The sequence below is a fragment of the Malaya genurostris genome, chromosome 3, assembly GCF_030247185.1.
Source record: "Malaya genurostris strain Urasoe2022 chromosome 3, Malgen_1.1, whole genome shotgun sequence".
Taxonomy (NCBI): Eukaryota; Metazoa; Arthropoda; class Insecta; order Diptera; family Culicidae; genus Malaya; species Malaya genurostris.
In genome coordinates, this window is record NC_080572.1 from 228107577 (window position 1) to 228126887 (window position 19311).

Below are 19311 nucleotides of genomic sequence, written 5' to 3' on the forward strand. Positions count from 1 at the left end.
TCTGGAAGTGTTTTACTATAAGAAAATATAAAGAAAATAATAAATGATTTCTCTAAAGTGTTAGACCCTACCCGCCCCTTAAATCTCAATTAAATTTCGAGGAATTCTTATACCATACCAACTGTTTTCAAGTAATTATAATCTCGCTATCATAAACCGTTGTCATGAAGTCTCAGTTCTTCAACACATTCAAGTGGTAAAGATATACAATAAATCTCAAACGGTTTACTGGATGAACAACAAGGAAGAAAATCTGTTTCCTTGTAGAGTGATTCAAATCAACTACATCGGTGCCAATTTCTAAAATTCTCTGAACATTTCACTCATCAGAACGCTCATTTTTGCAGAAGCTATTCCTTTTCTACTGTAATAATCGGACAGCATAAAAATTGAGATTTATTCATTTACTCCAGTAAACTTAAAGTCCGATGACTTTTTGCAAGGAATAATGAGCTTTATCAATTTATGGTTATGTTAGTACTCTCTTTCACTTTTAAACTTTTAGTGGATCCCATTAAAAATTTAACTAATGGCAATACAACTGGCAGTAGTTTAAATTTTTTTTATTATTTTTGTGGAACTGTTTTCCCCTTCTGTCAAACATAGATCGATAGTTTTCTAAATTAGATTTTCTCATGAAATCAATCATTCTAGTATCATGAATGTTTGGATATAAATTTATGCTATAGAATACAAGCTTGATACGACGACGGCACTTTGTCCAACGGTCAGCGGCGAGCCACCCTAGTCTAGCCGCCACATGATCCCGTGACCGCGCGATCATCGACTCCCCTTCGCTAACAGTTTGCGCACCGGTGGTCGGTTCGCTGGTTGGTGTGACGCACGCTGCCCGCTTGAGTTGGTGTGAGGCCCGTACTTTCCCTCGTCAACTATTACACACACGCACATACTCTTTTGTATGTAGGCTAGATTGGCACAAACAACTCGTCGATCCATGCGCGTTGACTTGACTTATACGCGGTCGGCCGATGAAGAGCCTGCTGTTTTGTGGGTTGCGCTTTACGCTCTCCTTTCGGGTCCGTCCGATGATGCCTCCAGTGGTGCCCCCTTTCCGATTCCGGATCGTGAATGCAGCTCGCTGGAGCTATGTGCAGTATTTACTACGACGACGGACGCACACGGCCCGAGTGAAAAACTTTCAAGCTTGATTCAAGCTCTGAGTAGAGATACTTTTTGATTGGACTCTAAGAAATGTCTCTCTCTCTCTTTTGCCTGCACCGATCTCTCAGCAGGTTCGGTTTACCGCAATCTTTACGAAAGAAACCGCACAAGCCTTCACCGCACGGAGAGGGCTCCACATTCGTTCGTTGATCGCCGCATCGGTCGGATCTTGGGTTTTTCTTTGTGTCGCGTGTGTGTTTCGCTGTCAGCTACCGTCAGCCAGCCTTCTCGAAGGCTAGTAGAACTACCCGCCCCGGAAATCCCGGGAGAAAGAGCACGCGAGTGAGTGTGAACTTGCCGTGATCGTTTGCGCAGCGGAGGCCACAACGGGTTCGTCGCTATCGCGGTTCAAGTTCCCGTTTCTGTTTTTTTTATTATCTCTCGTTTTTTTTCGGAAATTTCTTTTCGCCTCCGGGTTGGTGAACGCTGGGGCCGGCCGCGGAAGGAATTCTACCCGTGTGTGTGTGTGTGTTTGTGTGTACGTTTATGACTACTGTGCGCTTTCGAGTGAGACTTTTACTCGAGACTCGCGATTGATTGTGTTTATTTTCTTTTTTTCTGGTAAGATTTGTTCGGGCAAAGTTTCTGCTGAGCTTCAGTGAGTTTTGTCGTTTGGGTTCTCTGCAATTAGCATAGATTTTCGAACCGATCATTCGCGGACGTTCCAAAGTGTGAATCGAGGTTAACTATTGATGGTATGATATGTTGAGAAGTTCTGTGATTTTACGGAGGTGCAAGGAAAGGCATATTGGAGTACGTGGGATTAATTGTGATTCATCGGACGTTTACTGCTGTAGGCATTCTACTTTCGGAGTTGCTGCTAAAAGTTCGTGAGGTGGACCAAGCTGAATCCATTTTGAGTGCACATCGTGGAACATGATTGTATTGTGTAAAAATTGAGTACATACCTTGAGCTAAGAGAGCAATGTGGAATCATAACGGTTCGATCGTGTTTTGAATTGAAATTTTCGGAACACGGCTGTGCGACGACGATCGGAGCAAAAGAAAAACAAATTTCCTCCGGTAGAAGTGAATTGTGCTATTGTGTTGACATCTCGGATGGTGAGTGCAAGTGTCGATAGATTGGAATTGAAAGATTGGCGAAGCTTTTGGTGTCAGTTTTATTTTTGGTCATGCTCTACTACGCTCGAAACGCAGTCATATGACTGGAACGGATTGGCCAACTTTGTAGCAAGGTGTCGGTTTCTCATCTATACCGGATTGACTCGGATCGAATTGGTCTGTTGACATAACCTATTTCCAGGCAAGCCAGAGCCCCGGTTGGTGCAAATGAGAGAAAAGCTAATCAGATTGAAGTGTGCAAGGAAGAAAAAAAAATAGTAGTGCAATAGCAAACCCCTAAGAGGATTAAGATTGAATCAGCAACGCTTTCCCGTCCAATGCAAAAAGTGGAGCAGAAAATCCGTTTTCGACCCGAGACGTGACACCTGAGGTGAAACACTATTTCCCCGGGGGGTGGAGAAAGAAAAGTGCAGTGCGATTAACTGGTGTGACTACAAATTACTAACCTTCTTGGAAAGTTTTTAAAAGTTTTTCAAAGTTGAGAAGTGATCAAGTGACCAGCGGGCGGAGGAAGCAATTTGAAGGAGAGCTCGTTCGAAGCAAAATAAGAAAGTGAAAAAGGTTTTTTTTTCTTTTCTGATTGGTGCAAGAAGAAATAAGTGGAATGAGGCAAAAAATGCAATAAACCTACTCTTTGTCGTTGCCGTAGCTCACCTGTCTCGGACAACAAAAACGGTTGGTTGCCGGCTTGGTTGGATCAAACTTCCTGTGGTTGCGGAGCTAGAGAACACCGCCGACACTTCTTGACACCGTAAACAGAAATCTGGTGACGAACTTCTTTGGGTTTGTCGAAGAAACAAACCGTCGCAAAACAAAACAAAGGTAAGAGTAAGTGAAATTTTTCTGCTTTGTTGGCTCTAGCCTCGTTAGGAACTGCTTGGAGTAAATTCCCTCTGCATGGACGGCGGCTAATGTCGGCTAGATATGGAGTTCTGCCTCTTTTTTGGTATGGCGCACGATATCACAACAGACGGCGGCTGTCAACCCGAGCGTTTGTTTACTTTCGTGTGTGACTCCGCTGTTTATTAATGCTTCTAGAGTGTCAATGATGGTGATGATTAAGATGACGATGATGATGATAATAATAATACCGATGATTCGCACAGTTTAGCTCTTCTCAAGCAAACTTGAAGCAATGGCACGTTAAAGCAATTACCCACTTGATTGAGATATTTTACAATGTTGGCATTTACGAAGAGATCATTTCTTGCCGCTAATTCAGATTAGATTAGATTCTAATTGAAAGTGATCGTTGTTAGTAATGTTAAGGAAGTTGAACTGATTAGTTATAAGATTGCATACGTCATTTGTTTGAGGGTTTGTAAATTATAGGAAAATAGCGAATTTTGAAAACACTAGGTTTTGAGGTAGCATGCGAAAACAAAAAGCTGATTCTTTTCTCGTATCGAAAGGTCAACGAAACTTTTGAAAACTCGACGAATGAACTGTCAATCATATTGCCATCCCATTCCACTCAGTTCGTCGAGCTATCAGATGACGGCACAGATTCTCACAAAATTGGATTCAAATGAACTGTTGTCCTATGGTTACAACGGTTGCTGTTGCGTTTTCTTGACTTGCAGTTTCGATAACAATGCACAGTGGTCCCAATCATGTCAAAACACGCGTTTTTTTTATTTTTGTGCTTCAGAGGTTAATTTTGAAGCTTTCATGTCTTCAGAAGAATTTCTGTTTGAAATAGTCCTCTTCTTTTAATATAATCAAAGTTGACATTAATCCAACTACAAGTGAGTTAAAAAAAAAAGTTGAATATAATACGAGATAGAGCATTTATGTCTTGTAGATCATGGTCGAACAAGAAAACATGCTAAAGACATAAACAATTTAAAATGTTTTGATGTCGAGATATGATGCACTGTTTGTTCAGGACCCCAAAGCATTTCCATCATAACTTTTTGCAATGAATACTTAGAATTTTCGGATGTTCTACAATTATATTTTAAGTATCAAAATACATATTTTTGTCAAAGACTGCATATTTTTAAATTCACAAACTAAAACGTTTTTGAACAATTTAATTACAAAATACTACATATTCAAGTAACAATATCTCGAAGATGTGGAAATATGTGGAACCAATTTCAACAAAGTTTGAAAGTATGGTCACTAGACACTATTAGAAAAATTAGTAGTCACAACTTAAATTCACTTAAATTTATATGGAAACAAATTTAAAAAAAGGAAGTCTTAACATTCACCAATATATATTTAGCACCCACACAGTATTCATTAACCCTGCACCTTAAATTCAATATTTATCAAAGTAAGCGAGAAAATAGGAGCAGTTGAAAAGTTCAGACAAAAGCAAAAAGATTTTCCTAAAGTAGACGAAGTTTTCAACGTTTTTTTCAATTAAATATTGTTAATCTGTTTAGTGCTTTGTATTTCATTTTTGATTTTAAGGAACTTTGTATCAGGAGATCTCTACGTTTATGTTTATTTTGTTTTGCTCCTTTTTTCTCGCTTACTTTGATCAATATTGAATTTAAGATGCAAGGTTAACGAATACTGTATGTTAAGGGCTGAGGCCAGTGTGTTTTAGGGCGTTTTAAAGGGCTATTTTCATGCTTCAAATCTGATTTTCTCAGAAACGGTGACGAATATTAAAAATCCCAACTGACAATCTCTTGAAAAATTAGTTTAGATTATTCTGTGAAAATTTCAGAATGATTCATTGACTTTAGTGGTCGGGAAAGTCTTTTTGCTGAAGGAAGAATTGCATAGCTGAAAACGGCAACATTCAACTTGTTCATTGAATATCTCGCCTTCAAAAGCATGGATCAAAAATCCATTCTGACAATATCTAGATAATTTAATTTAGATGCATTTGTAAAGGTAAGTCGATTTCTTTGGCGGCACCATTGTAGTTCCCTGGTAACGTAACGAAACATGAGAGAGAAATAAAATCGGCTCAACAAGGCTGCCAGATGAGCGGTAGCTTTCTTGGATTTTATGTGATGTATCAGGTGTACAACTTTGCTTCCGCCGTTTTCCGATAGGTGGCTGTACCGTCTGAGGATGGTTAAAACATATAGATGATAATGCCTTTAAAGTGAGTGTGTACAGTGCCTAACGAATTGTCAACGCCGTTACAGTGACAGTTGTTCTTGTTTTCATATTATTCACGCTCGAAAATGTCTTTTTCTGTGCCCAATTCGCGCCATTTGCGGGAAGTTTTACTTTTCGGTTCCAATTCGAAAAAAATGCAACTGAAGCGCACCGAATGCTTTCAGAAACTTACGGTGATGCTGCTCTGAGTAAAAGAACGTGTCGGGAGTGGTTTCAACGTTTTAAAAATGGTGATTTCGAAGTCGAAGACAAACATGATGGTGGAAAAGAAAAAACCTTCAAAGATAAATAACAATTTACTACGAGCTCTTAAAATCGGGTGAAACCATTACAGGAGATCGCTACCAAACGCAACTGATGCGCCTTAGTCGCGCACTAGAAGAAAAGCGGCCACAGTATCAAGAGCGACATGGCAAAGTCATCCTCCAACACGACAATGCTCGGCCTCACGTCGCAAAAGTGGTCAAAAAGTGCCCCACCCGCCGTATTCCCCAGATGTCGCCCCTTCTGACTTCCACCTATTCCGTTCGATGGCACACGGCCTGGCAGTTCAACATTTTCAATCCTTCGAAGAGTTGGAAAAATGGATTGCTTCATGGATAGCGCCAAAAAAGCACTCCTTTTTTCGAGCCGGGATCCAAAAATTTCCGGAAAGATGGGAGAAAGTTGTCGCTAGCGACGGACAATACTTTGAATAATACATCTGTATGCTTTTTTTCGCAATAAAGCTTTAAATTTTGGAAAAAAAAACGGCGGAAGCAAAGTTGTACACCTAATAGTCAAACTTGTAACCGAAAATATCAAAACTTTCTTGGAAACCTGGCCACATCGAGAGTCATTTTGCACATTTGCGAGAGACCATGGAGAGAAATGTAATATGCACAGCGAGCCACGTGGTTTCACGCGAACTACTGGCCTCAGCCCTTAAGGTGCTACATGCATATTAGGTTATGTTAGAACATGCTTTTTTAAAACTTTTTAGTTTGTGAATTTAAAAATATGCAGTCTTTGATAAAAATATGTATTTTGATAATCAAAATATAATTGCAGAACGTCCGAAAATTCTAAAAATTCATTAAAAAAAGTTATGATGGAAATACTTGATTTTAGGGGACCTTAATTAACAGTGCATCATATCTCGACACCAACGCATTTTAAAGTGTTCATGTCTTCGGCATGTTTTCTTGTTCGACCATGATCTACAATTTTTTTAAAGACATAAATGCTCTATCTCCTATTGTATGCAAAATAATTTTTTTAACTGACTTGTAGGTCTATTAATTTCAACTTTGATTATATTAAAAGAAGAGGACTATTTCAAACAGAAATTCTTCTGTTCTGAAGCACAAATAAAAAAAAGCGTGTTTTGACATGATTGGGACCACTGTGCAATGTTATAAAAGTTTAAAGCCTTCACCACTTGGTTCTAAACTTTTCTAATTTGTCTGTTTTTTTTTAACTGATGTCCAAACAATTGCATTTGTTATCATTCATGGGTCAAGGGGGGTGCTTTTTAATTCTTATGCTAATAGGAGAGGTATAAGGAAAAGAGGGGCAAAGCGGGATATGCTTGATATTAGCACACCAAGAAAAAGTCTTGTAAGTTTATATCGTCTGGGGCCGGCATATATGAACGTCAAAAATGGTTCATCTAACACATGATTTAATGCACATATTTTTAAGTTCTAAAATAGGATCAGGGTCATTTTGCCGAAAGTCATTTCGCCGAAAGCCGTTTCGCCGAAAGGGTAATTTTGCCGAATTCGTCATTTGTCCTAATATCGTAATTGGAATTGATAAAAAAGACAAATAAAAAATGATTATGTTTACTCCCGTTTTAATGACCTACAACCGTACTTCTGATATGATCCCGAGACTTGAATAATTTTTGTAGGTTTATTCATGATCCTCAGAACGGAATTCAAAAAATAACCTGTTGACTTTATTAGTGTAGCTATCAGGCAATTGTTTGCGGAATTTTCCGATAACTGAGTGCAGATGGAAAAATATCTAATGCGGCTTCGCCACATCGTTTTGTTCGTATGCTATCCGACCTCGCTACCGCTCGTTCGAACCTAACTGAAGCAAAAAAACAGCTTTGAGTTGACCGGGAAAATGAGGCTGTTACAGGTTAGTATGCAAGAGACCGCCGTTTCCGACGGTGTGTCGGCAGCCAACTCAGCTGGCGTCGCTGCCGCCGAGCCATCTTGGCTTCGGTTATGTGGCTGCGACACATGCAGAGACATGAAAGCAAAAAGATATTTTTGACCCTAAAAAAATGAGTCTTTCGGCGAAATGGCTTTTTCGGCGAAATGACCCTTTCGGCGAAACGAGTTTCGGCAATATGGCTTTCGGCGAAATGACCCGCTCCCCTAAAACAAGCAATTTTACACGCCTGCTTGAAATGCGGGGTTTGTTGGGCACATATTTGCATCATTCTGGTGAAATTAACTTATTTCACGAATTACGTTCTTATGAATTGTGTCATAGGGGAAGGAGGGGTGGATCAAGCGGTGACGTTATTACTGTGGAATTCTAAAAAAAATCCGGAACTGGAAGTATTATCCACAACGAATCCAGGGATTCTGTATGAAACGCCTATTTCTTCTAAAAGTTTGTGAAAATCGATTTGGCCCTTCAGGAAGAAAAGTAGGGTAGATCCTCTCTACAGTTTTTGACTACTATTTCCAATAATTCCGAAACCTAATTTCAAGTACCAGAATGGCCGAAGTTGGTTCGTATCACCAGCAACAGATATGACCTACAATTTGGAACCTAACTGAATATAAATTTTCCCTCTTTACTTTTTCTCTTTTTTCGGTATATAATTTTTTAACCCTTAACCGGAAGTCGGATCCAGATGAAAATCAGGTATTTTGTTTGGGATTATAACACTTTCTACTTAAACCTAAGCTCAAGAAAATCGGCCAAACCATCTCCGAGAAAATAGTCTGTATTTCATTTTGGAGTATTTAAACACTATTTTCGATGCTTCCGGAATCGAAAATCGGGAAGAATGTTCTCACGGTTTTGGTACGTCACTTAAAGTAACGTAATATATGTTTTAATACTCTTCACCCCGTAATTCCGGTACGGAAAGATGAATTTGGATGAAATTATAAAGATTTTTATGGGATCATAAAAGTATCAATTTAAACCTGAGTTAGTGAGAATCTGTCACGTTCTATCTTAGGAAAAATATAAGTAATCAGCTTAGGTGTTGGCTTTCGTTTTCTTTATAGCGCGTACAAAAATGAACAAAGCCCGCTGTGTGCATTGTTTATAAGGGCGAGTTGTGTTTTTTTCTTCCGTGCCAGCTCGTACCGGTACGTACCGGTTTTGTATCGCCATTTTATATGGCAGTTTGAAAGCTTTGTCGCTCATCGCCCTGTTATTACGGAACAGAAAATCTGATCCGGATGAAGTTTCACAGTAGTTTTTGAGACAGAAAATATGATGGATAATGAATTTCAGTAGCAGGCTACGAGACTGTAATGCCTTTCATTTCAATTTAAGTTTGTGAAAATCGGTTCAACTATCTGCACTATTGCATATTTTTAGTGCATATACTCATATCATATTTAACATTCAATGAGAAGTTTTCTGAAGAATTCCTTAGTGAAGGATCGATTAATTAATTTATCTTGATGTTTATCAATTTTCATGGCGATTTACTCGAACGCGATGGATTAGCAAAACATCGATGAAAATAAATGACACATTGAATCAAATCAATGCTTCTGAGCTGCACATAGTACACAAAGCATTTCTATATTAGTTCTGGTAGCGAGAAATGGTTCTGTTTGAATATTAGCATCACTGTACACTGCAACCAATTGAGGAGTGGCTAACGCTAGCAAAAAACTACAAACAAAAAATGAGCTGGTTCTTGGTTTTATATTTTACTACTACAAACTCTTTAATATCGATGGAAGAATCTAGCGATATTAGAGATATTATCCTTGAGATTTGCGGCTCTGAAAACCGATCAATTTGGTTTCTTCGGTGTTTAAAATGATTGACATTTTCCTCGAATATGACGAACAAATTGATTCATTATTTAGTTTTGCCTATCTCTTTCTCAATCACTGTGAAACCCGACTTTTGAACCGAGGTCGGAAGGACAGAGTATACCATTCAACTCGGTTTGTCGCGATCTCAAATTATCTAAGCACTTAGATTCATATGAAGTCTGCTATTGAATATTATTCGGATCCGATATCCGATTTTGGAGTAAAAGAACACTCGAAATTCTAAGAGATCACTGAACCAGTTTGAAGAACTTGATTTCGGGCATACTGGATTTCAGTTTCCGGTTCCGAAAGCTCCGAAAACAGTGATCGAATCATCACTGCCAAACATTTACTCAACTCAATTTTTACCTGTTTTTGACGCAAATCCTGCGAAAAAATTTGATTGATTTTAGAAACAAGAGATTTTGGTTTGATTTCAACTGGTTGATTCAATCCCATGCACTAATTAGATTGAACACAATTAAACGCAACTTATAATCAATTTGATTTATAGAAGTAGCAGGAGTGCCGTGATTTTTTCTCATCACGAGCACCCTGCATGCGTAGCGTTTGAACGCTTGTGAACGTTGAATTTGCTGAGTTTGTCAGGTATGTAAAATCCTGCGCTCCTGTTACTTCATGAATATGAAAATCAAGTAAATAGTGTAATACATTTGAAACAGCTGCTTGAAACATGTTTTGTGTTTGGATTTGCACTATTGTTATATTTGTCACTATAATTTTTGTAAATCACAACGGGAGCGGGCCATTTCGCCGAAAGCCATTATGCCGAAAGTCATTTCGCCGAATGCCATTTCGCCGAAAGTCGTTTCGCCGAAATGACCCTGAACCGAAAATAGCGATATACAATCGTGGAAATTTACGAAATTACATGAGATAAACATTTATGGTTATATTTGCAATACGCAAAAAAAAGAACGAAAACGCGATCCAATGTATCAATGCATCGGAAGCGTTCATGAGTAGGGTAAGGTTTTCGGTTGCCGGCGCTCCATCGTAACTTTTGACAAGAAACAGAAAGCGTCATTTTGACAAATATCTTGTGTGTGTGCAAAAGCAGCACGCTTTTTTTTGTACCGTATACCAAAGCAAACAGACGCTTGTACTTTTTGCTGCGCTCAAAACAAATTTTAATTACGTGAAAATCAACACAATAATTTTTTCTGACTTTTTTATAGTATCATAAATTGAGGAGCATTAATCTAATAATTGAGTAGATTGAATATTTATGAGGTGAAATCGATCTATTTCGTGATTCAAAATCGCATGCTATCAAAATTTTCGCAGCCAAAGTTTTTTTTTTCGTTATTTTCAAAATGTTTATCGATCTCGGTTACCGGCACTCCATTTATTTCGACAAATCGTGAAAAATGGTCAGTGATATGCAGGGATGCCAAATCTGCAAATTCGTCTGTAAATTATCAAATTTCGTAGTTCACCTGCAAACCTTTTTTCGTCTGAAGCCTTTTGAAACTTCGATTGTTTGCGGACTTTCGTCAGAACTTACAGAGTTTTGAAAATTGGCGCGATCATTTTGTTTTTGCTAGCAAAACTTATTGTATTAACTAGCATCTCTGGTGATATGCAACACGTGAACAAATTGACAGCTTCCATACATCTGTCATATAAGTAAAAACTTTGGTTCTCTGGTTCTGTTTGCCATGGAGACTCCAAACAAATCGTCCAAGTCAAGGAAAACGAACTTTAATGCACTGATTAATGTCATTAAACGTTGATTAGAGGATAAGAAGCCAATAAATTTGACTGCAGTAACGTATTGAATGCTGCAAAGCCGGTGGAGGATCGGCCAAATCAACACCAAAGGCGCCACCATTCAAATCATCGACCAAGAGAGCCAGCGCCATTTTGAGAGAAACTTCTTGGGGTACCGGTAACCGAACACCTTTTTTGAAATGGCCAAAATGTATAATTTTACTAAATTGATGAACAAGTTCAGTCAAATGAACCAACTAAGTTTTTTAATCAGATGTTAGCTGGGGACTTTAGCTTTCCATTGGTGTATATATGTCCGCATAATGTGCCCTTAGTCAGAATTTATAAGCTTAAAATAAGAGAATGCCGGTAAACGAGCACTCTCCCCTACACTCAACGACAAAAAATTATCATCATTTATCATGCACGTTGCGATTGCGTACAATCGCGCCAATCAACACTAGAGTCAAGAGTATTTCTAACACAGATCATATGACTTCGGTGTTGGTTTCGGTTTAGTGTTCAAGTGGGCACCGTAGCCAGGTTCGTCTGAAAAAGGCGGAGCTTTTTCTGAAGCCATACTGAATTAGCAGCCTTAAGGGAAATTGACCTTAGACGTTGCGTGTAGATATAGTTGATACAGTCACAACGGTCAACAGAGTTATGATCGGGAATAGTTTTGCTCTATAAGTTTCAGACTATTAGTTTTTGTGCTGTTGCGTATTCAATTAAGTGTAGAAATAAAATGATTGTCAAAATTCTAACTTAATATTTGGCAAGTTTCCGCATTCAATCCAAATATTTCAATACGCATATTAAAATGCTTTGTAAAGTAGTTTTTTGACTGTATGAGACAGTGAAGTAGGAAAACCATGTCAACTCTCACTCCATTCTAATATCCAATCGACTGTGATGGAAGACAGTTCAGAAAAGTTAATATTAAATATCAAACATAATATCACTCTCGTTGAAAATGGTCGCATGCACTAAGCTTTTACCAAGCTCTCTGCTCCTAACACAGATCCAAATCCCGCAAAACATAGCCTAAAACATTAAAAACTTTTCCTATGCCCTCAGTCTACTTGGAGAACCACTAAAAAGTCGTTCGAGACCTAAGCTGCTCTGGATTGAAGGGGTTTTGAAATTGATTGTTAAAACTTCATCTCATACTACCGAGCCGAAGCTTTCTTTCCAGTGCCCAATATTCACTTCCGCCGCATGTAAATTACTTTTCGAACAGATCCAGTTTTTCCCGGACTCCGAGACCGTAATAACACTCAACGCTTGGCCCTGTCTCGCCTTTCTAGCTCCAGGGGTAGCACTCCGGCTTTGATCTATCATTGCCATTGCGGCCAATGCTCGGCAAATATGGACGGCTTCCGAACGGCTTAACTGGCAACTTTTACTTCACTATTTATAGGACCTCACTAATCATTTCAATCCTCCGTTTTCGTTGCTATTCGGTGGCGGGGCTCCCCGACAAATGGCAGTAGAAGCAGTAGCAGCAACGCCGGATTCGATTGATTGAGTTTGAAAAGAGCTTGTGCAGAGATTGAGACCATAACTCAACTGCTCGAAAGGCACTTTCATCTCCGGTCCAGCGCGAGTGCACCCTTACAGAGACCGCACGACGGGCGATGCTTGAGTCGCATAGTTTTCCTTCGGGAGCACCGGAGGCTGCCGGTAGTTCGCTAAAACTTTAATTGAAAGTCATATTTTCCTAATGCATTTACTGGACTTGTTCTTGCTACTTTTGGTCCGGTAAAGAAATGCTGTTCACTAGTTCGGTTCGATGGGGGGTTTTCTGTGCAGGCCGCCGCCGCCGATATCGCCGTCCGCTTTCCCCGATTGACGGAAACCAGGATAGGCTACGTGCTCCAGTATCGCCATTCAGATGTGCTTCCGCTTGCAGAACGGAAGCAGATTAGTGCTTCTATGCTTGTCTTTGGTCTAGATTTGAATTTTTATGACGGAAGCTTTCAAAGCGAAAACTTTCCTCAGTTTTATCAGGTATTCGATTTGTTTGTGGTCAAACGTAAAGTGTTTAAGTGAAATTTCGCAAACTTTTATGAAAATAAATTTTGATGGACGATTTAAAAAAAAAATATTTTAATGGTGATGAACAACTTGTTAAATTTCTGGATGAGCTAATCCACTATTCGGAACTCACGAAACCAACGTTCAAAAGTTGCCTCCAGTGCCAGCGACGAGTTTTAGAAGCGATCTAAGATCTAGCAGTCAAAAATAAAAAAAACTTTTTCAATTCCGGGTCCCGCATTGTATGTCGAACCGACCACCGATGATCGGCCATAGTCAAGTTTCACAGCTCTCCCGTCATTTCTCCGGGCACTTGGAAGTTGATTCAACACAAACACAATTTTTCGATTGCACGAATAAATTTGCTGGAAATTACAGAAGCCAGAGCCGGCACACGGAGAAGGTCGACACTCAATTGATGATAACTGCAAACCAAGTGATTTCGTTTCATGAATTGCATCACCAAACGAAACGGATTGCATTCGTTTGTTGGTTTCCTGTTTTCGCAGTGCTACCCTCGCCTGCTGCGATCGATTCACTAGCAGGGGTGGCCCTGACTGGATCTGCTTCGAGCTGACAAAACAGAAGTTCATTTTGCCACAGACATTCGTTCCGACCCAACCACGATTGTCGAGTTCGAAGTGAGGCCGAGTGCAAATTTTATTAGCTGCAATCAAATCTGCTGACCTTAGGCTAGCTAGCTGAAAAGTCAGCTAGCGAGCGAATTAGCAGGCTATGCTGCAATCTTGAGCTTGCTGAATCGACACGGAATGGTCACGTGTATTGGTGTGTGTGAGTGAGCTTTTGTAGGAGTGTATGCTCGTTTGAATTCATGTGACTTATTAAATGTGGGTTGATCGTGACGATATAGTTTTTGACGGAGGTTAGGCAAGGCGGATACTTGAAGTTTTAGATTGTTCGGTCGATTCAGAGTTGCTAACCGGCCCCCTGTCACGACGCCATCTTGATGAGATCAAAATCGATTATTTCCACTTAATGTCCCAAAACACTGTCTGCTGTATTTTAGGTAAACCGACAAGTTATTGTGAGAGAGTCGACACAAAATTTACTAATTTTCGTGCACTAAACAAGGTAAATGCGTTAAACAAATGCATTACTGTTTGTTTGTTTACGTTACAATAAGCTGATTTTGAAGTTCCGATTTTGATCTCATCAAGATGGCGTCGTGACAGGGGCCGGTTTTGGGACATTAAGTGGAGATAATTTTCACAATTTGAGAGTCGCCATGAGTATCAAAACATCGCAGTGTTTGGGGCTCGAAACGCGAGGGGCTCAACGTAATCGGTATACCTTCAAATGGCTGGTGCTCACATACCGGTGTCAGATGGCTGTTGCTAACACAATCGATTGAGTGACTTAGTTTTTGCGCAACTCTCAGATTGTCACGATTACTTGCAGGAAGTCTATCGCCGCTATTTCGTCAATTAGTCGATCGGCAGTTGATAAAATGTACAATTATGAAGAGTAATGTAATTGATTTAACATTTTTTCAAACTTAACAAATCAACAAAAGTGGTTTGGCGGGCAGCACTGTACTGGATAAATGGTGATACTGTTGTCCTCCGGTTCGAACTTGTCAAACGGCGTCGTGCGGTCGAGAAGAACTTTATCCTCCCTTTCTAAACTCTATTGGGGCTTGTTGAACTGTCAATGTTAGTGTTCATTTAAAAAAAATGCTGAATTGTGAAACAAAGTAAGGAGCATTTATAAAAATCACTGAAAAAAGTTAGAATAATGATCTGTGAACATTCTTCATCAATGAAAATGTTTGAAATGAATTTAATCACATTATCCTGGTATCGTTTACGAATGCACGAGCTTTGTTCATGACTGCGATATTTCTTCAATTAGGTATTTAAAAAGTTGCTTGAAATAAAAACGTTTCAACATAGACTGTGCACAGTTAACCATACGAGGAAAATTGAACGTTTTAGCAATACTCAAACGCCGACTTTTTTATGTTATTGTTATTGATTAGACAACCGTTACTCGTTGTAGCCGATTATCTACAATTTAATACCGAAATGAATGCTGAGTCGTCGTCCTTCCTTTATGTAAGTGAAGTATCAATGTTTCCTCTCTTCCTCATTCTATATAGTTTACATTAAACGAGGAAGATGAGGATGGTCAGAAATGATGGCTATCATGCAGTTAAAATGGACATTTTTGTTGAAATGTTATTAACGCAAATAACAGAAGTAGCAAAAATAACAAGAAGCATTCAACGGGAAAACAGATTATGAAGAAACGGATAAAGCGTATAGCAAAAATGAAAAGTCATGAAAAATTACCACAGAGACAGGACTCGACTCAAACGTGTAACATTTTCGTTCCTGGGTAGTTATATTCTAATTTCTTTTTTTTTTATTCAATATTACAATATATTTTTAGGCACACTGCTTAAGCTCTAAGATGCCAAGGATATTCTAATTTCGTTGAGTGCTGGTATAGGTTAGAATAAGTTCAAAATGATTTCAGGTGACTTTTGCAAAAATTCCGAAATAACAAAAAAATTTCGCAAAATTCCGAAATATGCAAAAATTCCGAAATAACAAAAATAGGAAAAATAGCAATAGCAGAAAAAATAATAAATAGAAGCAAAAATAATAGCAAAATTGGTAGCAAAATAAGTGCAAAAAAAAAGAAGAAAATATAGGAGAAAAAAATGGAAGAATAAATAGAAGAAAAAATCGTAGCGAAAACAAAAGCAAAACTAGTAGGGAAATAGTAGCAATAATAGTAGCTGAAATAGTTCCCGAAATAGTAGCCAAAATAATAAAAAATAGTAGCAAATATTGTGACAAAAGTTGAAGCAATAATTGCAACAGAAACAGCAGCAAAACTGGTAGCAAAAATAATACTAGATAGCAGCAAAAATTCAAGCAAAATTATTGCAAAAAAAAAACAAAAGTATTAGCAAAAATAATTCCAAAAAAGTAACGGAAAAAAGTGACAAAAGAAGGAGCCAAAATTGTAGCTAAAGTAATAGTAAACAGAGAAGTAAAAGTTTTAATAAAATTGTTGCAAAGAACCAAAAAAACATAGTGGCAAATATAGTAGCCTAAATTGTAGCCAATATAATAGCTAATATTTCAGAAAAATTATTATGAAATATAGTACCTCAAAAAAGTTGCCAAAATTATAGCCAAAATAGTTACCAAATAGTAGTCAAAATAGTACCCAAAATAGTAGCAAAACTAGTAGCCAAATTAGTAATAAAAATAGTATAACAAATAGCAGCAAAAAATAGTCGCGAAAAAACAGCAGAGAGAAAGATAAATAGAAGGACAATCGAAGCAAAACGATAAACATAATAGTAGCAAAATTAGTAGCAGAAATAGTGGTTCAAGCAGTAATAAAAATAGTAGCAAAAATAGCAGTAAAATTAGCAGCAAAAATAGTAGCAAAAGCAGGAAAAAATAGTAGCCAATATATTAGCCAAGATAGTGGTGAAAATAGCAGCAAAACTAGTAACTGAAATATTATTAAAATTAATAGTTAGAATAGTAGCGAAGATAGTAGCAAAAATACTAGCTAAAATGCTAGTAAAAATAGTTTCAAAAATAGTAACACAAAAAAATTAATATTATTACGATTTAATTATTATTAAAAATAATTACAAAAATAGTAGCAAAAATAATATAAAAATCCTATTCTTGATCCACCTAGTGGTGTGATAATGCCTTTCTCTTTCATCGAAACAGAAAAAAATTAAAAATTAGTAGAAAAAATAATGGAATATGTAGTAGCAAAAATAGCAAGAATTAAAATAGTAACAACAATATTAGACAAAATAGTAACAAAAGCTGTAGCAAACATAGTTGTAAAAATTACAGCAAAAATAGAAGAAAAATAGGAGAAAATTCGAAGCAAATACTAGCAAAAGTAGTTGCAGAATAATTGGCAAAAATAGATGCACCAATAAAAGCAAATATAGTAGCAATAAGTAGTAGTAAAAATTGCAGCAATAATATAAGAAACGACAGAAGAAAAACTTGATGTGAAAATAGAAGCAAAAGTAGTTGCAAAAATGATGGTAAAAATAGTAGCAAAAGTTTGAGCAAAAATAGTAACAAAAGTAGCAGTAAAAATAGAAGAAAAAATGGAATAAAAATTGAATCAAAAGTAGTAGCAAAAATATAAACAAAAGTAAGAGCAAAAATAGAAGCAAAAATAGTAGCCAAATAGTAGACAAAAAAGTTGCCGAACAGCAGTCAAAATAGTAGCTAAAATAGTAGCAAAAATAGTTGTCAAAATAGTAAAAAATGGTCAAAAAAAAATAGTTTTAAGAAAAGTGGTCAAAAATATCAACAATATATGAATAAATAGTGGTGAAAATAGTAGCAAAACTAGTAACTGAAATGTTAATAAAATTAATAGTAAAAATAGTAGCGAAAATAGTAGCAAAAATAGTAGCCAAAATGCTAGCAAAAATAGTTTCAAAAATAGCAACACAAAAAAAAAAGTTATAATACATTATTATGATTAAATTATTATTAAAAATAGTTACAAAAATAGTACCAAAAATAGTAGCAAAAATTGAACTGAAATAGTAGCAAAAATAGTATAAAAAATCTTCCCTTGATCTACCTAGTGGTGTGAAAATGTCTTCCTCTTTCATCGGAACAGTGTCATTGGAATATTGTTTTACTTTTTTATTGAGATAATTTCCAATAGACACAATTCATTGCAATTAGCACACACGCACATTCACTCACACACACGCACACACACAGACATTTGTCCGATCTTGTCGAGCTGATTCGAATTAGAGATGGTCGGATTAGCATTTTTTCAAACCCAGACCCGACCCGTACCCGATCGAAAATAAAAAACTTTTATTCGTACCCGAACCGAATCCCAGATTAATTTTTCTTCCCGACCCGTACACGATAAAAAAATAAAAAAAAACTTTTCCCGAACCTGACCCGAACTCGAGAAAGGTCTGAAGCCCGAGATAAAACCCGAAACCCGACTAAATTTTTAACCCGACTCGTACACGTTGAAAATGGAAAAAATGGCACCTGTTCCCAACCCGAATTCGACAAACATATTTTTTTCTGTACCCGAACCCGACCAATACCCGTAGGGTACGTGTTCGGGTCGGGTTTTGGGTACGAATACCCAAAATCCAAGGGGGTGTAGGGTTTTACACTGTTGAGCGAAGGATAGATGCTCCGAATTTAGAGAAAATTTGGGAAAATGTAAGGTTTGCTAAGCCATTTGCTGTTGTGGTAATAGATCATCACCTTTCACCACGATCGCTAATTCGAAGGCCAAGACGTACGGGAAGTAATATTTTCCTAAACAAATTGTGACTTTTATACGAAAGCATAATGGTCCTGCATTATTTTGGTCTGTTTTGGCATCCTGCCTCTATATGCGCACCACTGACAACTAAGATTAATCCTTCGAAACGTTTGGAATCAGTTGTAGAACAGGGAATTCTTGTCGTAAATAAGAATACGTTTTATTGCAGCTTCTTTGATAGATGAGAAAGTATACATTTACTGATTAATAAATATTTTTCAGTAAGACTCCTAGCTTTGCGTAGATGTATTAAGCGGGTTCCGATTAGCGACTGGTCGAAACGGATGGGTTGCCTTGCTCTCGTTACGATCAAAATTTTGATATACTTTTCAGAGTTTCGAACTTAACTGTGGTAGACCAAGAAATTAGGTGGATTATTGACCCCGATGGCCGGTTCGGTCTGCGTCATTTCGGCCTTGTCTAGCCGAGTCTATATTTTGAGCACTGCGAATTTTACTCATGCCAAATGGCCTTACTCCAAACGATCATTTTACCAATACCATTTATGCAGCTCTCTTATTTTTCGTTGATTATGCCAAAATGATCATTATGCCAAATGGCATTATGCCAATTTGTGTTATGTCAAACGATTTTTTTCCAAATGACTCTATGCCAAAAGTGGGGAACTTTCTATGAATAACACACCTAAAGCAGTTTCTGGTGTGAGAGTAGAAATTAAATAAACCGACTTTACTAATTTTTGCGACATGAAACACTACCCGGTTGTTAATTTCCAATTCATCTGTCAGCCTGAACTACTGAGAGCTTTAATAGGTGTCACACGAAATACAGGAAGAATCTAATTCTATTGTCATCTAATGTCTCTACCACTGAATGCTGC

General features: G+C 37.7%; 1 protein-coding gene across 7 annotated transcripts in view; it reads left to right on the forward strand.

Moving 5' to 3' along the window:
• Nucleotides 1–1312: 1312 nt before the first annotated feature.
• The window catches only part of LOC131437068 (uncharacterized), a 561034-nt gene continuing 543035 nt past the window's right edge, over nt 1313–19311 (forward strand). For 5 of the 7 annotated variants that reach the window (XM_058606126.1, XM_058606123.1, XM_058606122.1 and 2 more), the window contains exon 1: nt 1313–3087. The gene's annotated coding sequence lies outside the window, so the exon portion shown is untranslated. The remainder of the gene's footprint in view (nt 3088–19311) is intronic. The other 2 variants (XM_058606124.1, XM_058606125.1) reach the window with 2 other exon arrangements.